The 19035-nt window shown below is 46.4% G+C and overlaps 12 non-coding genes across 12 annotated transcripts; all 12 read left to right on the top strand.

Moving 5' to 3' along the window:
* Nucleotides 1–497: 497 nt before the first annotated feature.
* Nucleotides 498–691, top strand: LOC142278389 (U2 spliceosomal RNA). Its single transcript, XR_012741300.1, has one exon. It is a non-coding gene; the product is annotated as a U2 spliceosomal RNA (small nuclear RNA).
* A 1388-nt stretch (nucleotides 692–2079) lies between these two features.
* On the top strand, nucleotides 2080–2270 carry LOC142278386 (U2 spliceosomal RNA). Its single transcript, XR_012741297.1, has one exon. It is a non-coding gene; the product is annotated as a U2 spliceosomal RNA (small nuclear RNA).
* A 1388-nt stretch (nucleotides 2271–3658) lies between these two features.
* On the top strand, nucleotides 3659–3849 carry LOC142278385 (U2 spliceosomal RNA). The gene has a single exon (XR_012741296.1). It is a non-coding gene; the product is annotated as a U2 spliceosomal RNA (small nuclear RNA).
* A 1387-nt stretch (nucleotides 3850–5236) lies between these two features.
* Nucleotides 5237–5427, top strand: LOC142278384 (U2 spliceosomal RNA). The gene has a single exon (XR_012741295.1). It is a non-coding gene; the product is annotated as a U2 spliceosomal RNA (small nuclear RNA).
* Nucleotides 5428–6814: 1387 nt separating this feature from the next.
* On the top strand, nucleotides 6815–7005 carry LOC142278382 (U2 spliceosomal RNA). Its single transcript, XR_012741294.1, has one exon. It is a non-coding gene; the product is annotated as a U2 spliceosomal RNA (small nuclear RNA).
* Nucleotides 7006–8392: 1387 nt separating this feature from the next.
* On the top strand, nucleotides 8393–8583 carry LOC142278381 (U2 spliceosomal RNA). Its single transcript, XR_012741293.1, has one exon. It is a non-coding gene; the product is annotated as a U2 spliceosomal RNA (small nuclear RNA).
* A 1387-nt stretch (nucleotides 8584–9970) lies between these two features.
* Nucleotides 9971–10161, top strand: LOC142278380 (U2 spliceosomal RNA). Its single transcript, XR_012741292.1, has one exon. It is a non-coding gene; the product is annotated as a U2 spliceosomal RNA (small nuclear RNA).
* Nucleotides 10162–11548: 1387 nt separating this feature from the next.
* On the top strand, nucleotides 11549–11739 carry LOC142278379 (U2 spliceosomal RNA). The gene has a single exon (XR_012741291.1). It is a non-coding gene; the product is annotated as a U2 spliceosomal RNA (small nuclear RNA).
* Nucleotides 11740–13126: 1387 nt separating this feature from the next.
* On the top strand, nucleotides 13127–13317 carry LOC142278378 (U2 spliceosomal RNA). The gene has a single exon (XR_012741290.1). It is a non-coding gene; the product is annotated as a U2 spliceosomal RNA (small nuclear RNA).
* A 1387-nt stretch (nucleotides 13318–14704) lies between these two features.
* On the top strand, nucleotides 14705–14895 carry LOC142278377 (U2 spliceosomal RNA). The gene has a single exon (XR_012741289.1). It is a non-coding gene; the product is annotated as a U2 spliceosomal RNA (small nuclear RNA).
* Nucleotides 14896–16282: 1387 nt separating this feature from the next.
* LOC142278376 (U2 spliceosomal RNA) lies at nucleotides 16283–16473 on the top strand. The gene has a single exon (XR_012741288.1). It is a non-coding gene; the product is annotated as a U2 spliceosomal RNA (small nuclear RNA).
* A 1387-nt stretch (nucleotides 16474–17860) lies between these two features.
* On the top strand, nucleotides 17861–18051 carry LOC142278374 (U2 spliceosomal RNA). The gene has a single exon (XR_012741286.1). It is a non-coding gene; the product is annotated as a U2 spliceosomal RNA (small nuclear RNA).
* The last annotated feature ends 984 nt before the right edge of the window (nucleotides 18052–19035 follow it).

The following is a 19035-nucleotide window of genomic DNA, read 5'->3' as shown; positions in this document are numbered from 1 at the left end:
TTTCATACTTTTTGAGCATATTACCCTATCCCGGCCTTCTGGCTAGGAAGGGAAATTTTTATAATCCCGGTCGGAGGTCTGGTCAGCTTTGGGCTGAGAAACTAACACCCGGTTGGAGGTCTGGGTCAGCTTCGGCTGAGAAACCAACACCCGGTTGGAGGTCTGGGTCAGCTTCGGCTGAGAAACCAACACCCGGTTGGAGGTCCGGTTAGCCTTGGGCTGAGAAACCAACACCGGTTGACGGTCCGGGCAGTTTCGGCTGCGAAACCAACAACTAGTAGCTCTCTACTCCACTTGGGTAAGATGCCTGGGTGGACGCTGGGAGCAACGACAAGGCTCAACCAGGCTTCGGCTTGGGGGAGCACCGAAGATCCCTGACCCTTGCTGTGGCCTTCTGGCTCGGAGGGACGGGGTTGATTTTTGGGGACCCTCTCCTCACGGTGGGGTCCACACGAATCCTAGCCTTTGCACTGTTTTTGGTGTGACTTCGGTCATGCATTTTTTGTGGTGCTTTGGAAAGCTTCATTAAATCAAAAAATCTGTTCTTATCAGTTTAATATCTGATACGTCCCCTATCTGGGGACCATATATTAAATGGATTTTTAGAACAGGGAGATGGAAAAAGAGCTTGCTCTGTCCACTCCACGCATTGACCTGGTATTGCAGTACCTCCAGGAACGGTGCACCCCTTCTTAACCCAGTTTCCAAAAGCAGAACTCAATTCACCTGATTCATATTAGCCCGATTTAATGAATTGGAAGAAAGCATACGTCTTCATATGCACCTCAATTTGGCCCATTCACTTTTCACACTTCCTCCTTTTGTTTTTTATCTTTCACACTTTTGACTTTCTTTATTCATCCAAATAGCAAACTCATCACCACTCAACCTGACCAACTCGGCTATGTCCCCGTGCTGCAGTTCTCTGTCTTATCTAGATCATTTGCAATTGAATGGAATAGATCCCTTTTGGACAAAGTGGATTCACCTGCTGCTGCAGTGACCACAGGTGTGATAACATCTAGAATTGGCATCTGGTGCGATCTCTCCGCTTCCACTCCAAAGAAAGTTACCTGTTTATTCCTATCATGCATTGGTTTTTGGGGTTTTCTTTGAGTAATGATGATCTCTTTAGTAGTCTGTTGGCGCCCTCTCCTGGAGGAATAGTTTGCTTGCTCTTGGACATTCTAAAAGAGAGGTCATGATAGGACATTGAGCTTCTGAGCTCAATTGGGGACAGTCATGGGTGATGAATGTTTGCAACCTACTGCGAAGCCTCATACCGCAATATAAGGAACGTCAAATACTAAGAAAGGGCGGCCTATGAAAGAATTACTACTTTCAATAAGTACACTTAAACGGCTAATTGGGAATAGAAAAACTGTAAAAAGCCCTCTGAGAAAGCCCCCCTCTAACCTTTGATAGTAAGCTTTTCTGTAGTCTGCCTGTTGATGTATTTTCCGTTTGAACTGTGCACAACATGAAGAGACGGAACACTGGCGGCTTGTCACAATGCCCCCCGATGACATCACAATAGCGCTGCTGCCTAGAAAACAAGCTGCGCAGAAGAAGTTGTTCTTTGGGTGGGAGGGTGGGCTAGTGGAAGGAGGGGGCAATCTCTTTTTTTCCCGGGTGGTAGGGGGATGACAGGAGAAGGGAAGCGGGTGGTGAGAAAGGTACAGAGGGCAGGGTTTGGGGGCTGGGAAGGAAAGGGAAAAGATTAGGGTTTGGGGATGATGAAAGGGCTTTCTACGGGTAAGGATGGCAAAGGGTGGCAGTGACGGAAAGTCAGGCAACCTGTCCTGTCCGTCTTTTTGTATCGTGAATTGGAAAGACTGCAAGGGGGAGGGGAGTTGCTTGCGCCCTAAAGGAGGAGTTATTCAGATTCATTGCAGTGGGCGGCGGCTGCAAAACGCACCATTCTTCTTGTTTTGGCTCTGCAAAGCAGCCTTTTCAAGGGTTGGCTTGGGTGACAAAATGTCTTGTGTAGGCGTGGGTTTGTCTCCCTCTCGCTCTCTCTCCCTAAGATGTGTCCGGCATAGGCCAGGGTGCCACTCGAGGCCCAAACCAATTCTGGTTATCGCTTCTCGGCCTTTTGGCTAAGATCAAGTGTAGTATCTGTTCTTATCAGTTTAATATCTGATACGTCCCCTATCTGGGGACCATATATTAAATGGATTTTTAGAACAGGGAGATGGAAAAAGAGCTTGCTCTGTCCACTCCACGCATTGACCTGGTATTGCAGTACCTCCAGGAACGGTGCACCCCTTCTTAACCCAGTTTCCAAAAGCAGAACTCAATTCACCTGATTCATATTAGCCCGATTTAATGAATTGGAAGAAAGCATACGTCTTCATATGCACCTCAATTTGGCCCATTCACTTTTCACACTTCCTCCTTTTGTTTTTTATCTTTCACACTTTTGACTTTCTTTATTCATCCAAATAGCAAACTCATCACCACTCAACCTGACCAACTCGGCTATGTCCCCGTGCTGCAGTTCTCTGTCTTATCTAGATCATTTGCAATTGAATGGAATAGATCCCTTTTGGACAAAGTGGATTCACCTGCTGCTGCAGTGACCCCACAGGTGTGATAACATCTAGAATTGGCATCTGGTGCGATCTCTCCGCTTCCACTCCAAAGAAAGTTACCTGTTTATTCCTATCATGCATTGGTTTTTGGGGTTTTCTTTGAGTAATGATGATCTCTTTAGTAGTCTGTTGGCGCCCTCTCCTGGAGGAATAGTTTGCTTGCTCTTGGACATTCTAAAAGAGAGGTCATGATAGACATTGAGCTTCTGAGCTCAATTGGGGACAGTCATGGGTGATGAATGTTTGCAACCTACTGCGAAGCCTCATACCGCAATATAAGGAACGTCAAATACTAAGAAAGGGCGGCCTATGAAAGAATTACTACTTTCAATAAGTACACTTAAACGGCTAATTGGAATAGAAAAACTGTAAAAAGCCCTCTGAGAAAGCCCCCCTCTAACCTTTGATAGTAAGCTTTTCTGTAGTCTGCCTGTTGATGTATTTTCCGTTTGAACTGTGCACAACATGAAGAGACGGAACACTGGCGGCTTGTCACAATGCCCCCCGATGACATCACAATAGCGCTGCTGCCTAGAAAACAAGCTGCGCAGAAGAAGTTGTTCTTTGGGTGGGAGGGTGGGCTAGTGGAAGGAGGGGGCAATCTCTTTTTTTCCCGGGTGGTAGGGGGATGACAGGAGAAGGGAAGCGGGTGGTGAGAAAGGTACAGAGGGCAGGGTTTGGGGGCTGGGAAGGAAAGGGAAAAGATTAGGGTTTGGGGATGATGAAAGGGCTTTCTACGGGTAAGGATGGCAAAGGGTGGCAGTGACGGAAAGTCAGGCAACCTGTCCTGTCCGTCTTTTTGTATCGTGAATTGGAAAGACTGCAAGGGGGAGGGGAGTTGCTTGCGCCCTAAAGGAGGAGTTATTCAGATTCATTGCAGTGGGCGGCGGCTGCAAAACGCACCATTCTTCTTGTTTTGGCTCTGCAAAGCAGCCTTTTCAAGGGTTGGCTTGGGTGACAAAATGTCTTGTGTAGGCGTGGGTTTGTCTCCCTCTCGCTCTCTCTCCCTAAGATGTGTCCGGCATAGGCCAGGGTGCCACTCGAGGCCCAAACCAATTCTGGTTATCGCTTCTCGGCCTTTTGGCTAAGATCAAGTGTAGTATCTGTTCTTATCAGTTTAATATCTGATACGTCCCCTATCTGGGGACCATATATTAAATGGATTTTTAGAACAGGGAGATGGAAAAAGAGCTTGCTCTGTCCACTCCACGCATTGACCTGGTATTGCAGTACCTCCAGGAACGGTGCACCCCTTCTTAACCCAGTTTCCAAAAGCAGAACTCAATTCACCTGATTCATATTAGCCCGATTTAATGAATTGGAAGAAAGCATACGTCTTCATATGCACCTCAATTTGGCCCATTCACTTTTCACACTTCCTCCTTTTGTTTTTTATCTTTCACACTTTTGACTTTCTTTATTCATCCAAATAGCAAACTCATCACCACTCAACCTGACCAACTCGGCTATGTCCCCGTGCTGCAGTTCTCTGTCTTATCTAGATCATTTGCAATTGAATGGAATAGATCCCTTTTGGACAAAGTGGATTCACCTGCTGCTGCAGTGACCACAGGTGTGATAACATCTAGAATTGGCATCTGGTGCGATTCTCCGCTTCCACTCCAAAGAAAGTTACCTGTTTATTCCTATCATGCATTGGTTTTTGGGGTTTTCTTTGAGTAATGATGATCTCTTTAGTAGTCTGTTGGCGCCCTCTCCTGGAGGAATAGTTTGCTTGCTCTTGGACATTCTAAAAGAGAGGTCATGATAGACATTGAGCTTCTGAGCTCAATTGGGGACAGTCATGGGTGATGAATGTTTGCAACCTACTGCGAAGCCTCATACCGCAATATAAGGAACGTCAAATACTAAGAAAGGGCGGCCTATGAAAGAATTACTACTTTCAATAAGTACACTTAAACGGCTAATTGGGAATAGAAAAACTGTAAAAAAGCCCTCTGAGAAAGCCCCCCTCTAACCTTTGATAGTAAGCTTTTCTGTAGTCTGCCTGTTGATGTATTTTCCGTTTGAACTGTGCACAACATGAAGAGACGGAACACTGGCGGCTTGTCACAATGCCCCCCGATGACATCACAATAGCGCTGCTGCCTAGAAAACAAGCTGCGCAGAAGAAGTTGTTCTTTGGGTGGGAGGGTGGGCTAGTGGAAGGAGGGGGCAATCTCTTTTTTTCCCGGGTGGTAGGGGGATGACAGGAGAAGGGAAGCGGGTGGTGAGAAAGGTACAGAGGGCAGGGTTTGGGGGCTGGGAAGGAAAGGGAAAAGATTAGGGTTTGGGGATGATGAAAGGGCTTTCTACGGGTAAGGATGGCAAAGGGTGGCAGTGACGGAAAGTCAGGCAACCTGTCCTGTCCGTCTTTTTGTATCGTGAATTGGAAAGACTGCAAGGGGGAGGGGAGTTGCTTGCGCCCTAAAGGAGGAGTTATTCAGATTCATTGCAGTGGGCGGCGGCTGCAAAACGCACCATTCTTCTTGTTTTGGCTCTGCAAAGCAGCCTTTTCAAGGGTTGGCTTGGGTGACAAAATGTCTTGTGTAGGCGTGGGTTTGTCTCCCTCTCGCTCTCTCTCCCTAAGATGTGTCCGGCATAGGCCAGGGTGCCACTCGAGGCCCAAACCAATTCTGGTTATCGCTTCTCGGCCTTTTGGCTAAGATCAAGTGTAGTATCTGTTCTTATCAGTTTAATATCTGATACGTCCCCTATCTGGGGACCATATATTAAATGGATTTTTAGAACAGGGAGATGGAAAAAGAGCTTGCTCTGTCCACTCCACGCATTGACCTGGTATTGCAGTACCTCCAGGAACGGTGCACCCCTTCTTAACCCAGTTTCCAAAAGCAGAACTCAATTCACCTGATTCATATTAGCCCGATTTAATGAATTGGAAGAAAGCATACGTCTTCATATGCACCTCAATTTGGCCCATTCACTTTTCACACTTCCTCCTTTTGTTTTTTATCTTTCACACTTTTGACTTTCTTTATTCATCCAAATAGCAAACTCATCACCACTCAACCTGACCAACTCGGCTATGTCCCCGTGCTGCAGTTCTCTGTCTTATCTAGATCATTTGCAATTGAATGGAATAGATCCCTTTTGGACAAAGTGGATTCACCTGCTGCTGCAGTGACCACAGGTGTGATAACATCTAGAATTGGCATCTGGTGCGATCTCTCCGCTTCCACTCCAAAGAAAGTTACCTGTTTATTCCTATCATGCATTGGTTTTTGGGGTTTTCTTTGAGTAATGATGATCTCTTTAGTAGTCTGTTGGCGCCCTCTCCTGGAGGAATAGTTTGCTTGCTCTTGGACATTCTAAAAGAGAGGTCATGATAGACATTGAGCTTCTGAGCTCAATTGGGGACAGTCATGGGTGATGAATGTTTGCAACCTACTGCGAAGCCTCATACCGCAATATAAGGAACGTCAAATACTAAGAAAGGGCGGCCTATGAAAGAATTACTACTTTCAATAAGTACACTTAAACGGCTAATTGGGAATAGAAAAACTGTAAAAAGCCCTCTGAGAAAGCCCCCCTCTAACCTTTGATAGTAAGCTTTTCTGTAGTCTGCCTGTTGATGTATTTTCCGTTTGAACTGTGCACAACATGAAGAGACGGAACACTGGCGGCTTGTCACAATGCCCCCCGATGACATCACAATAGCGCTGCTGCCTAGAAAACAAGCTGCGCAGAAGAAGTTGTTCTTTGGGTGGGAGGGTGGGCTAGTGGAAGGAGGGGGCAATCTCTTTTTTTCCCGGGTGGTAGGGGGATGACAGGAGAAGGGAAGCGGGTGGTGAGAAAGGTACAGAGGGCAGGGTTTGGGGGCTGGGAAGGAAAGGGAAAAGATTAGGGTTTGGGGATGATGAAAGGGCTTTCTACGGGTAAGGATGGCAAAGGGTGGCAGTGACGGAAAGTCAGGCAACCTGTCCTGTCCGTCTTTTTGTATCGTGAATTGGAAAGACTGCAAGGGGGAGGGGAGTTGCTTGCGCCCTAAAGGAGGAGTTATTCAGATTCATTGCAGTGGGCGGCGGCTGCAAAACGCACCATTCTTCTTGTTTTGGCTCTGCAAAGCAGCCTTTTCAAGGGTTGGCTTGGGTGACAAAATGTCTTGTGTAGGCGTGGGTTTGTCTCCCTCTCGCTCTCTCTCCCTAAGATGTGTCCGGCATAGGCCAGGGTGCCACTCGAGGCCCAAACCAATTCTGGTTATCGCTTCTCGGCCTTTTGGCTAAGATCAAGTGTAGTATCTGTTCTTATCAGTTTAATATCTGATACGTCCCCTATCTGGGGACCATATATTAAATGGATTTTTAGAACAGGGAGATGGAAAAAGAGCTTGCTCTGTCCACTCCACGCATTGACCTGGTATTGCAGTACCTCCAGGAACGGTGCACCCCTTCTTAACCCAGTTTCCAAAAGCAGAACTCAATTCACCTGATTCATATTAGCCCGATTTAATGAATTGGAAGAAAGCATACGTCTTCATATGCACCTCAATTTGGCCCATTCACTTTTCACACTTCCTCCTTTTGTTTTTTATCTTTCACACTTTTGACTTTCTTTATTCATCCAAATAGCAAACTCATCACCACTCAACCTGACCAACTCGGCTATGTCCCCGTGCTGCAGTTCTCTGTCTTATCTAGATCATTTGCAATTGAATGGAATAGATCCCTTTTGGACAAAGTGGATTCACCTGCTGCTGCAGTGACCACAGGTGTGATAACATCTAGAATTGGCATCTGGTGCGATCTCTCCGCTTCCACTCCAAAGAAAGTTACCTGTTTATTCCTATCATGCATTGGTTTTTGGGGTTTTCTTTGAGTAATGATGATCTCTTTAGTAGTCTGTTGGCGCCCTCTCCTGGAGGAATAGTTTGCTTGCTCTTGGACATTCTAAAAGAGAGGTCATGATAGACATTGAGCTTCTGAGCTCAATTGGGGACAGTCATGGGTGATGAATGTTTGCAACCTACTGCGAAGCCTCATACCGCAATATAAGGAACGTCAAATACTAAGAAAGGGCGGCCTATGAAAGAATTACTACTTTCAATAAGTACACTTAAACGGCTAATTGGGAATAGAAAAACTGTAAAAAGCCCTCTGAGAAAGCCCCCCTCTAACCTTTGATAGTAAGCTTTTCTGTAGTCTGCCTGTTGATGTATTTTCCGTTTGAACTGTGCACAACATGAAGAGACGGAACACTGGCGGCTTGTCACAATGCCCCCCGATGACATCACAATAGCGCTGCTGCCTAGAAAACAAGCTGCGCAGAAGAAGTTGTTCTTTGGGTGGGAGGGTGGGCTAGTGGAAGGAGGGGGCAATCTCTTTTTTTCCCGGGTGGTAGGGGGATGACAGGAGAAGGGAAGCGGGTGGTGAGAAAGGTACAGAGGGCAGGGTTTGGGGGCTGGGAAGGAAAGGGAAAAGATTAGGGTTTGGGGATGATGAAAGGGCTTTCTACGGGTAAGGATGGCAAAGGGTGGCAGTGACGGAAAGTCAGGCAACCTGTCCTGTCCGTCTTTTTGTATCGTGAATTGGAAAGACTGCAAGGGGGAGGGGAGTTGCTTGCGCCCTAAAGGAGGAGTTATTCAGATTCATTGCAGTGGGCGGCGGCTGCAAAACGCACCATTCTTCTTGTTTTGGCTCTGCAAAGCAGCCTTTTCAAGGGTTGGCTTGGGTGACAAAATGTCTTGTGTAGGCGTGGGTTTGTCTCCCTCTCGCTCTCTCTCCCTAAGATGTGTCCGGCATAGGCCAGGGTGCCACTCGAGGCCCAAACCAATTCTGGTTATCGCTTCTCGGCCTTTTGGCTAAGATCAAGTGTAGTATCTGTTCTTATCAGTTTAATATCTGATACGTCCCCTATCTGGGGACCATATATTAAATGGATTTTTAGAACAGGGAGATGGAAAAAGAGCTTGCTCTGTCCACTCCACGCATTGACCTGGTATTGCAGTACCTCCAGGAACGGTGCACCCCTTCTTAACCCAGTTTCCAAAAGCAGAACTCAATTCACCTGATTCATATTAGCCCGATTTAATGAATTGGAAGAAAGCATACGTCTTCATATGCACCTCAATTTGGCCCATTCACTTTTCACACTTCCTCCTTTTGTTTTTTATCTTTCACACTTTTGACTTTCTTTATTCATCCAAATAGCAAACTCATCACCACTCAACCTGACCAACTCGGCTATGTCCCCGTGCTGCAGTTCTCTGTCTTATCTAGATCATTTGCAATTGAATGGAATAGATCCCTTTTGGACAAAGTGGATTCACCTGCTGCTGCAGTGACCACAGGTGTGATAACATCTAGAATTGGCATCTGGTGCGATCTCTCCGCTTCCACTCCAAAGAAAGTTACCTGTTTATTCCTATCATGCATTGGTTTTTGGGGTTTTCTTTGAGTAATGATGATCTCTTTAGTAGTCTGTTGGCGCCCTCTCCTGGAGGAATAGTTTGCTTGCTCTTGGACATTCTAAAAGAGAGGTCATGATAGACATTGAGCTTCTGAGCTCAATTGGGGACAGTCATGGGTGATGAATGTTTGCAACCTACTGCGAAGCCTCATACCGCAATATAAGGAACGTCAAATACTAAGAAAGGGCGGCCTATGAAAGAATTACTACTTTCAATAAGTACACTTAAACGGCTAATTGGGAATAGAAAAACTGTAAAAAGCCCTCTGAGAAAGCCCCCCTCTAACCTTTGATAGTAAGCTTTTCTGTAGTCTGCCTGTTGATGTATTTTCCGTTTGAACTGTGCACAACATGAAGAGACGGAACACTGGCGGCTTGTCACAATGCCCCCCGATGACATCACAATAGCGCTGCTGCCTAGAAAACAAGCTGCGCAGAAGAAGTTGTTCTTTGGGTGGGAGGGTGGGCTAGTGGAAGGAGGGGGCAATCTCTTTTTTTCCCGGGTGGTAGGGGGATGACAGGAGAAGGGAAGCGGGTGGTGAGAAAGGTACAGAGGGCAGGGTTTGGGGGCTGGGAAGGAAAGGGAAAAGATTAGGGTTTGGGGATGATGAAAGGGCTTTCTACGGGTAAGGATGGCAAAGGGTGGCAGTGACGGAAAGTCAGGCAACCTGTCCTGTCCGTCTTTTTGTATCGTGAATTGGAAAGACTGCAAGGGGGAGGGGAGTTGCTTGCGCCCTAAAGGAGGAGTTATTCAGATTCATTGCAGTGGGCGGCGGCTGCAAAACGCACCATTCTTCTTGTTTTGGCTCTGCAAAGCAGCCTTTTCAAGGGTTGGCTTGGGTGACAAAATGTCTTGTGTAGGCGTGGGTTTGTCTCCCTCTCGCTCTCTCTCCCTAAGATGTGTCCGGCATAGGCCAGGGTGCCACTCGAGGCCCAAACCAATTCTGGTTATCGCTTCTCGGCCTTTTGGCTAAGATCAAGTGTAGTATCTGTTCTTATCAGTTTAATATCTGATACGTCCCCTATCTGGGGACCATATATTAAATGGATTTTTAGAACAGGGAGATGGAAAAAGAGCTTGCTCTGTCCACTCCACGCATTGACCTGGTATTGCAGTACCTCCAGGAACGGTGCACCCCTTCTTAACCCAGTTTCCAAAAGCAGAACTCAATTCACCTGATTCATATTAGCCCGATTTAATGAATTGGAAGAAAGCATACGTCTTCATATGCACCTCAATTTGGCCCATTCACTTTTCACACTTCCTCCTTTTGTTTTTTATCTTTCACACTTTTGACTTTCTTTATTCATCCAAATAGCAAACTCATCACCACTCAACCTGACCAACTCGGCTATGTCCCCGTGCTGCAGTTCTCTGTCTTATCTAGATCATTTGCAATTGAATGGAATAGATCCCTTTTGGACAAAGTGGATTCACCTGCTGCTGCAGTGACCACAGGTGTGATAACATCTAGAATTGGCATCTGGTGCGATCTCTCCGCTTCCACTCCAAAGAAAGTTACCTGTTTATTCCTATCATGCATTGGTTTTTGGGGTTTTCTTTGAGTAATGATGATCTCTTTAGTAGTCTGTTGGCGCCCTCTCCTGGAGGAATAGTTTGCTTGCTCTTGGACATTCTAAAAGAGAGGTCATGATAGACATTGAGCTTCTGAGCTCAATTGGGGACAGTCATGGGTGATGAATGTTTGCAACCTACTGCGAAGCCTCATACCGCAATATAAGGAACGTCAAATACTAAGAAAGGGCGGCCTATGAAAGAATTACTACTTTCAATAAGTACACTTAAACGGCTAATTGGGAATAGAAAAACTGTAAAAAGCCCTCTGAGAAAGCCCCCCTCTAACCTTTGATAGTAAGCTTTTCTGTAGTCTGCCTGTTGATGTATTTTCCGTTTGAACTGTGCACAACATGAAGAGACGGAACACTGGCGGCTTGTCACAATGCCCCCCGATGACATCACAATAGCGCTGCTGCCTAGAAAACAAGCTGCGCAGAAGAAGTTGTTCTTTGGGTGGGAGGGTGGGCTAGTGGAAGGAGGGGGCAATCTCTTTTTTTCCCGGGTGGTAGGGGGATGACAGGAGAAGGGAAGCGGGTGGTGAGAAAGGTACAGAGGGCAGGGTTTGGGGGCTGGGAAGGAAAGGGAAAAGATTAGGGTTTGGGGATGATGAAAGGGCTTTCTACGGGTAAGGATGGCAAAGGGTGGCAGTGACGGAAAGTCAGGCAACCTGTCCTGTCCGTCTTTTTGTATCGTGAATTGGAAAGACTGCAAGGGGGAGGGGAGTTGCTTGCGCCCTAAAGGAGGAGTTATTCAGATTCATTGCAGTGGGCGGCGGCTGCAAAACGCACCATTCTTCTTGTTTTGGCTCTGCAAAGCAGCCTTTTCAAGGGTTGGCTTGGGTGACAAAATGTCTTGTGTAGGCGTGGGTTTGTCTCCCTCTCGCTCTCTCTCCCTAAGATGTGTCCGGCATAGGCCAGGGTGCCACTCGAGGCCCAAACCAATTCTGGTTATCGCTTCTCGGCCTTTTGGCTAAGATCAAGTGTAGTATCTGTTCTTATCAGTTTAATATCTGATACGTCCCCTATCTGGGGACCATATATTAAATGGATTTTTAGAACAGGGAGATGGAAAAAGAGCTTGCTCTGTCCACTCCACGCATTGACCTGGTATTGCAGTACCTCCAGGAACGGTGCACCCCTTCTTAACCCAGTTTCCAAAAGCAGAACTCAATTCACCTGATTCATATTAGCCCGATTTAATGAATTGGAAGAAAGCATACGTCTTCATATGCACCTCAATTTGGCCCATTCACTTTTCACACTTCCTCCTTTTGTTTTTTATCTTTCACACTTTTGACTTTCTTTATTCATCCAAATAGCAAACTCATCACCACTCAACCTGACCAACTCGGCTATGTCCCCGTGCTGCAGTTCTCTGTCTTATCTAGATCATTTGCAATTGAATGGAATAGATCCCTTTTGGACAAAGTGGATTCACCTGCTGCTGCAGTGACCACAGGTGTGATAACATCTAGAATTGGCATCTGGTGCGATCTCTCCGCTTCCACTCCAAAGAAAGTTACCTGTTTATTCCTATCATGCATTGGTTTTTGGGGTTTTCTTTGAGTAATGATGATCTCTTTAGTAGTCTGTTGGCGCCCTCTCCTGGAGGAATAGTTTGCTTGCTCTTGGACATTCTAAAAGAGAGGTCATGATAGACATTGAGCTTCTGAGCTCAATTGGGGACAGTCATGGGTGATGAATGTTTGCAACCTACTGCGAAGCCTCATACCGCAATATAAGGAACGTCAAATACTAAGAAAGGGCGGCCTATGAAAGAATTACTACTTTCAATAAGTACACTTAAACGGCTAATTGGGAATAGAAAAACTGTAAAAAGCCCTCTGAGAAAGCCCCCCTCTAACCTTTGATAGTAAGCTTTTCTGTAGTCTGCCTGTTGATGTATTTTCCGTTTGAACTGTGCACAACATGAAGAGACGGAACACTGGCGGCTTGTCACAATGCCCCCCGATGACATCACAATAGCGCTGCTGCCTAGAAAACAAGCTGCGCAGAAGAAGTTGTTCTTTGGGTGGGAGGGTGGGCTAGTGGAAGGAGGGGGCAATCTCTTTTTTTCCCGGGTGGTAGGGGGATGACAGGAGAAGGGAAGCGGGTGGTGAGAAAGGTACAGAGGGCAGGGTTTGGGGGCTGGGAAGGAAAGGGAAAAGATTAGGGTTTGGGGATGATGAAAGGGCTTTCTACGGGTAAGGATGGCAAAGGGTGGCAGTGACGGAAAGTCAGGCAACCTGTCCTGTCCGTCTTTTTGTATCGTGAATTGGAAAGACTGCAAGGGGGAGGGGAGTTGCTTGCGCCCTAAAGGAGGAGTTATTCAGATTCATTGCAGTGGGCGGCGGCTGCAAAACGCACCATTCTTCTTGTTTTGGCTCTGCAAAGCAGCCTTTTCAAGGGTTGGCTTGGGTGACAAAATGTCTTGTGTAGGCGTGGGTTTGTCTCCTTCTCGCTCTCTCTCCCTAAGATGTGTCCGGCATAGGCCAGGGTGCCACTCGAGGCCCAAACCAATTCTGGTTATCGCTTCTCGGCCTTTTGGCTAAGATCAAGTGTAGTATCTGTTCTTATCAGTTTAATATCTGATACGTCCCCTATCTGGGGACCATATATTAAATGGATTTTTAGAACAGGGAGATGGAAAAAGAGCTTGCTCTGTCCACTCCACGCATTGACCTGGTATTGCAGTACCTCCAGGAACGGTGCACCCCTTCTTAACCCAGTTTCCAAAAGCAGAACTCAATTCACCTGATTCATATTAGCCCGATTTAATGAATTGGAAGAAAGCATACGTCTTCATATGCACCTCAATTTGGCCCATTCACTTTTCACACTTCCTCCTTTTGTTTTTTATCTTTCACACTTTTGACTTTCTTTATTCATCCAAATAGCAAACTCATCACCACTCAACCTGACCAACTCGGCTATGTCCCCGTGCTGCAGTTCTCTGTCTTATCTAGATCATTTGCAATTGAATGGAATAGATCCCTTTTGGACAAAGTGGATTCACCTGCTGCTGCAGTGACCACAGGTGTGATAACATCTAGAATTGGCATCTGGTGCGATCTCTCCGCTTCCACTCCAAAGAAAGTTACCTGTTTATTCCTATCATGCATTGGTTTTTGGGGTTTTCTTTGAGTAATGATGATCTCTTTAGTAGTCTGTTGGCGCCCTCTCCTGGAGGAATAGTTTGCTTGCTCTTGGACATTCTAAAAGAGAGGTCATGATAGACATTGAGCTTCTGAGCTCAATTGGGGACAGTCATGGGTGATGAATGTTTGCAACCTACTGCGAAGCCTCATACCGCAATATAAGGAACGTCAAATACTAAGAAAGGGCGGCCTATGAAAGAATTACTACTTTCAATAAGTACACTTAAACGGCTAATTGGGAATAGAAAAACTGTAAAAAGCCCTCTGAGAAAGCCCCCCTCTAACCTTTGATAGTAAGCTTTTCTGTAGTCTGCCTGTTGATGTATTTTCCGTTTGAACTGTGCACAACATGAAGAGACGGAACACTGGCGGCTTGTCACAATGCCCCCCGATGACATCACAATAGCGCTGCTGCCTAGAAAACAAGCTGCGCAGAAGAAGTTGTTCTTTGGGTGGGAGGGTGGGCTAGTGGAAGGAGGGGGCAATCTCTTTTTTTCCCGGGTGGTAGGGGGATGACAGGAGAAGGGAAGCGGGTGGTGAGAAAGGTACAGAGGGCAGGGTTTGGGGGCTGGGAAGGAAAGGGAAAAGATTAGGGTTTGGGGATGATGAAAGGGCTTTCTACGGGTAAGGATGGCAAAGGGTGGCAGTGACGGAAAGTCAGGCAACCTGTCCTGTCCGTCTTTTTGTATCGTGAATTGGAAAGACTGCAAGGGGGAGGGGAGTTGCTTGCGCCCTAAAGGAGGAGTTATTCAGATTCATTGCAGTGGGCGGCGGCTGCAAAACGCACCATTCTTCTTGTTTTGGCTCTGCAAAGCAGCCTTTTCAAGGGTTGGCTTGGGTGACAAAATGTCTTGTGTAGGCGTGGGTTTGTCTCCCTCTCGCTCTCTCTCCCTAAGATGTGTCCGGCATAGGCCAGGGTGCCACTCGAGGCCCAAACCAATTCTGGTTATCGCTTCTCGGCCTTTTGGCTAAGATCAAGTGTAGTATCTGTTCTTATCAGTTTAATATCTGATACGTCCCCTATCTGGGGACCATATATTAAATGGATTTTTAGAACAGGGAGATGGAAAAAGAGCTTGCTCTGTCCACTCCACGCATTGACCTGGTATTGCAGTACCTCCAGGAACGGTGCACCCCTTCTTAACCCAGTTTCCAAAAGCAGAACTCAATTCACCTGATTCATATTAGCCCGATTTAATGAATTGGAAGAAAGCATACGTCTTCATATGCACCTCAATTTGGCCCATTCACTTTTCACACTTCCTCCTTTTGTTTTTTATCTTTCACACTTTTGACTTTCTTTATTCATCCAAATAGCAAACTCATCACCACTCAACCTGACCAACTCGGCTATGTCCCCGTGCTGCAGTTCTCTGTCTTATCTAGATCATTTGCAATTGAATGGAATAGATCCCTTTTGGACAAAGTGGATTCACCTGCTGCTGCAGTGACCACAGGTGTGATAACATCTAGAATTGGCATCTGGTGCGATCTCTCCGCTTCCACTCCAAAGAAAGTTACCTGTTTATTCCTATCATGCATTGGTTTTTGGGGTTGTCTTTGAGTAATGATGATCTCTTTAGTAGTCTGTTGGCGCCCTCTCCTGGAGGAATAGTTTGCTTGCTCTTGGACATTCTAAAAGAGAGGTCATGATAGACATTGAGCTTCTGAGCTCAATTGGGGACAGTCATGGGTGATGAATGTTTGCAACCTACTGCGAAGCCTCATACCGCAATATAAGGAACGTCAAATACTAAGAAAGGGCGGCCTATGAAAGAATTACTACTTTCAATAAGTACACTTAAACGGCTAATTGGGAATAGAAAAACTGTAAAAAGCCCTCTGAGAAAGCCCCCCTCTAACCTTTGATAGTAAGCTTTTCTGTAGTCTGCCTGTTGATGTATTTTCCGTTTGAACTGTGCACAACATGAAGAGACGGAACACTGGCGGCTTGTCACAATGCCCCCCGATGACATCACAATAGCGCTGCTGCCTAGAAAACAAGCTGCGCAGAAGAAGTTGTTCTTTGGGTGGGAGGGTGGGCTAGTGGAAGGAGGGGGCAATCTCTTTTTTTCCCGGGTGGTAGGGGGATGACAGGAGAAGGGAAGCGGGTGGTGAGAAAGGTACAGAGGGCAGGGTTTGGGGGCTGGGAAGGAAAGGGAAAAGATTAGGGTTTGGGGATGATGAAAGGGCTTTCTACGGGTAAGGATGGCAAAGGGTGGCAGTGACGGAAAGTCAGGCAACCTGTCCTGTCCGTCTTTTTGTATCGTGAATTGGAAAGACTGCAAGGGGGAGGGGAGTTGCTTGCGCCCTAAAGGAGGAGTTATTCAGATTCATTGCAGTGGGCGGCGGCTGCAAAACGCACCATTCTTCTTGTTTTGGCTCTGCAAAGCAGCCTTTTCAAGGGTTGGCTTGGGTGACAAAATGTCTTGTGTAGGCGTGGGTTTGTCTCCTTCTCGCTCTCTCTCCCTAAGATGTGTCCGGCATAGGCCAGGGTGCCACTCGAGGCCCAAACCAATTCTGGTTATCGCTTCTCGGCCTTTTGGCTAAGATCAAGTGTAGTATCTGTTCTTATCAGTTTAATATCTGATACGTCCCCTATCTGGGGACCATATATTAAATGGATTTTTAGAACAGGGAGATGGAAAAAGAGCTTGCTCTGTCCACTCCACGCATTGACCTGGTATTGCAGTACCTCCAGGAACGGTGCACCCCTTCTTAACCCAGTTTCCAAAAGCAGAACTCAATTCACCTGATTCATATTAGCCCGATTTAATGAATTGGAAGAAAGCATACGTCTTCATATGCACCTCAATTTGGCCCATTCACTTTTCACACTTCCTCCTTTTGTTTTTTATCTTTCACACTTTTGACTTTCTTTATTCATCCAAATAGCAAACTCATCACCACTCAACCTGACCAACTCGGCTATGTCCCCGTGCTGCAGTTCTCTGTCTTATCTAGATCATTTGCAATTGAATGGAATAGATCCCTTTTGGACAAAGTGGATTCACCTGCTGCTGCAGTGACCACAGGTGTGATAACATCTAGAATTGGCATCTGGTGCGATCTCTCCGCTTCCACTCCAAAGAAAGTTACCTGTTTATTCCTATCATGCATTGGTTTTTGGGGTTTTCTTTGAGTAATGATGATCTCTTTAGTAGTCTGTTGGCGCCCTCTCCTGGAGGAATAGTTTGCTTGCTCTTGGACATTCTAAAAGAGAGGTCATGATAGACATTGAGCTTCTGAGCTCAATTGGGGACAGTCATGGGTGATGAATGTTTGCAACCTACTGCGAAGCCTCATACCGCAATATAAGGAACGTCAAATACTAAGAAAGGGCGGCCTATGAAAGAATTACTACTTTCAATAAGTACACTTAAACGGCTAATTGGGAATAGAAAAACTGTAAAAAGCCCTCTGAGAAAGCCCCCCTCTAACCTTTGATAGTAAGCTTTTCTGTAGTCTGCCTGTTGATGTATTTTCCGTTTGAACTGTGCACAACATGAAGAGACGGAACACTGGCGGCTTGTCACAATGCCCCCCGATGACATCACAATAGCGCTGCTGCCTAGAAAACAAGCTGCGCAGAAGAAGTTGTTCTTTGGGTGGGAGGGTGGGCTAGTGGAAGGAGGGGGCAATCTCTTTTTTTCCCGGGTGGTAGGGGGATGACAGGAGAAGGGAAGCGGGTGGTGAGAAAGGTACAGAGGGCAGGGTTTGGGGGCTGGGAAGGAAAGGGAAAAGATTAGGGTTTGGGGATGATGAAAGGGCTTTCTACGGGTAAGGATGGCAAAGGGTGGCAGTGACGGAAAGTCAGGCAACCTGTCCTGTCCGTCTTTTTGTATCGTGAATTGGAAAGACTGCAAGGGGGAGGGGAGTTGCTTGCGCCCTAAAGGAGGAGTTATTCAGATTCATTGCAGTGGGCGGCGGCTGCAAAACGCACCATTCTTCTTGTTTTGGCTCTGCAAAGCAGCCTTTTCAAGGGTTGGCTTGGGTGACAAAATGTCTTGTGTAGGCGTGGGTTTGTCTCCCTCTCGCTCTCTCTCCCTAAGATGTGTCCGGCATAGGCCAGGGTGCCACTCGAGGCCCAAACCAATTCTGGTTATCGCTTCTCGGCCTTTTGGCTAAGATCAAGTGTAGTATCTGTTCTTATCAGTTTAATATCTGATACGTCCCCTATCTGGGGACCATATATTAAATGGATTTTTAGAACAGGGAGATGGAAAAAGAGCTTGCTCTGTCCACTCCACGCATTGACCTGGTATTGCAGTACCTCCAGGAACGGTGCACCCCTTCTTAACCCAGTTTCCAAAAGCAGAACTCAATTCACCTGATTCATATTAGCCCGATTTAATGAATTGGAAGAAAGCATACGTCTTCATATGCACCTCAATTTGGCCCATTCACTTTTCACACTTCCTCCTTTTGTTTTTTATCTTTCACACTTTTGACTTTCTTTATTCATCCAAATAGCAAACTCATCACCACTCAACCTGACCAACTCGGCTATGTCCCCGTGCTGCAGTTCTCTGTCTTATCTAGATCATTTGCAATTGAATGGAATAGATCCCTTTTGGACAAAGTGGATTCACCTGCTGCTGCAGTGACCACAGGTGTGATAACATCTAGAATTGGCATCTGGTGCGATCTCTCCGCTTCCACTCCAAAGAAAGTTACCTGTTTATTCCTATCATGCATTGGTTTTTGGGGTTGTCTTTGAGTAATGATGATCTCTTTAGTAGTCTGTTGGCGCCCTCTCCTGGAGGAATAGTTTGCTTGCTCTTGGACATTCTAAAAGAGAGGTCATGATAGACATTGAGCTTCTGAGCTCAATTGGGGACAGTCATGGGTGATGAATGTTTGCAACCTACTGCGAAGCCTCATACCGCAATATAAGGAACGTCAAATACTAAGAAAGGGCGGCCTATGAAAGAATTACTACTTTCAATAAGTACACTTAAACGGCTAATTGGGAATAGAAAAACTGTAAAAAGCCCTCTGAGAAAGCCCCCCTCTAACCTTTGATAGTAAGCTTTTCTGTAGTCTGCCTGTTGATGTATTTTCCGTTTGAACTGTGCACAACATGAAGAGACGGAACACTGGCGGCTTGTCACAATGCCCCCCGATGACATCACAATAGCGCTGCTGCCTAGAAAACAAGCTGCGCAGAAGAAGTTGTTCTTTGGGTGGGAGGGTGGGCTAGTGGAAGGAGGGGGCAATCTCTTTTTTTCCCGGGTGGTAGGGGGATGACAGGAGAAGGGAAGCGGGTGGTGAGAAAG

The sequence above is a fragment of the Anomaloglossus baeobatrachus genome, unplaced genomic scaffold (assembly GCF_048569485.1).
Source record: "Anomaloglossus baeobatrachus isolate aAnoBae1 unplaced genomic scaffold, aAnoBae1.hap1 Scaffold_4175, whole genome shotgun sequence".
Classification (NCBI taxonomy): domain Eukaryota; kingdom Metazoa; phylum Chordata; class Amphibia; order Anura; family Aromobatidae; genus Anomaloglossus; species Anomaloglossus baeobatrachus.
The sequence above is the reverse complement of the archived record's forward strand: the minus strand, read 5'-3'. Positions and strand labels throughout refer to the sequence as shown.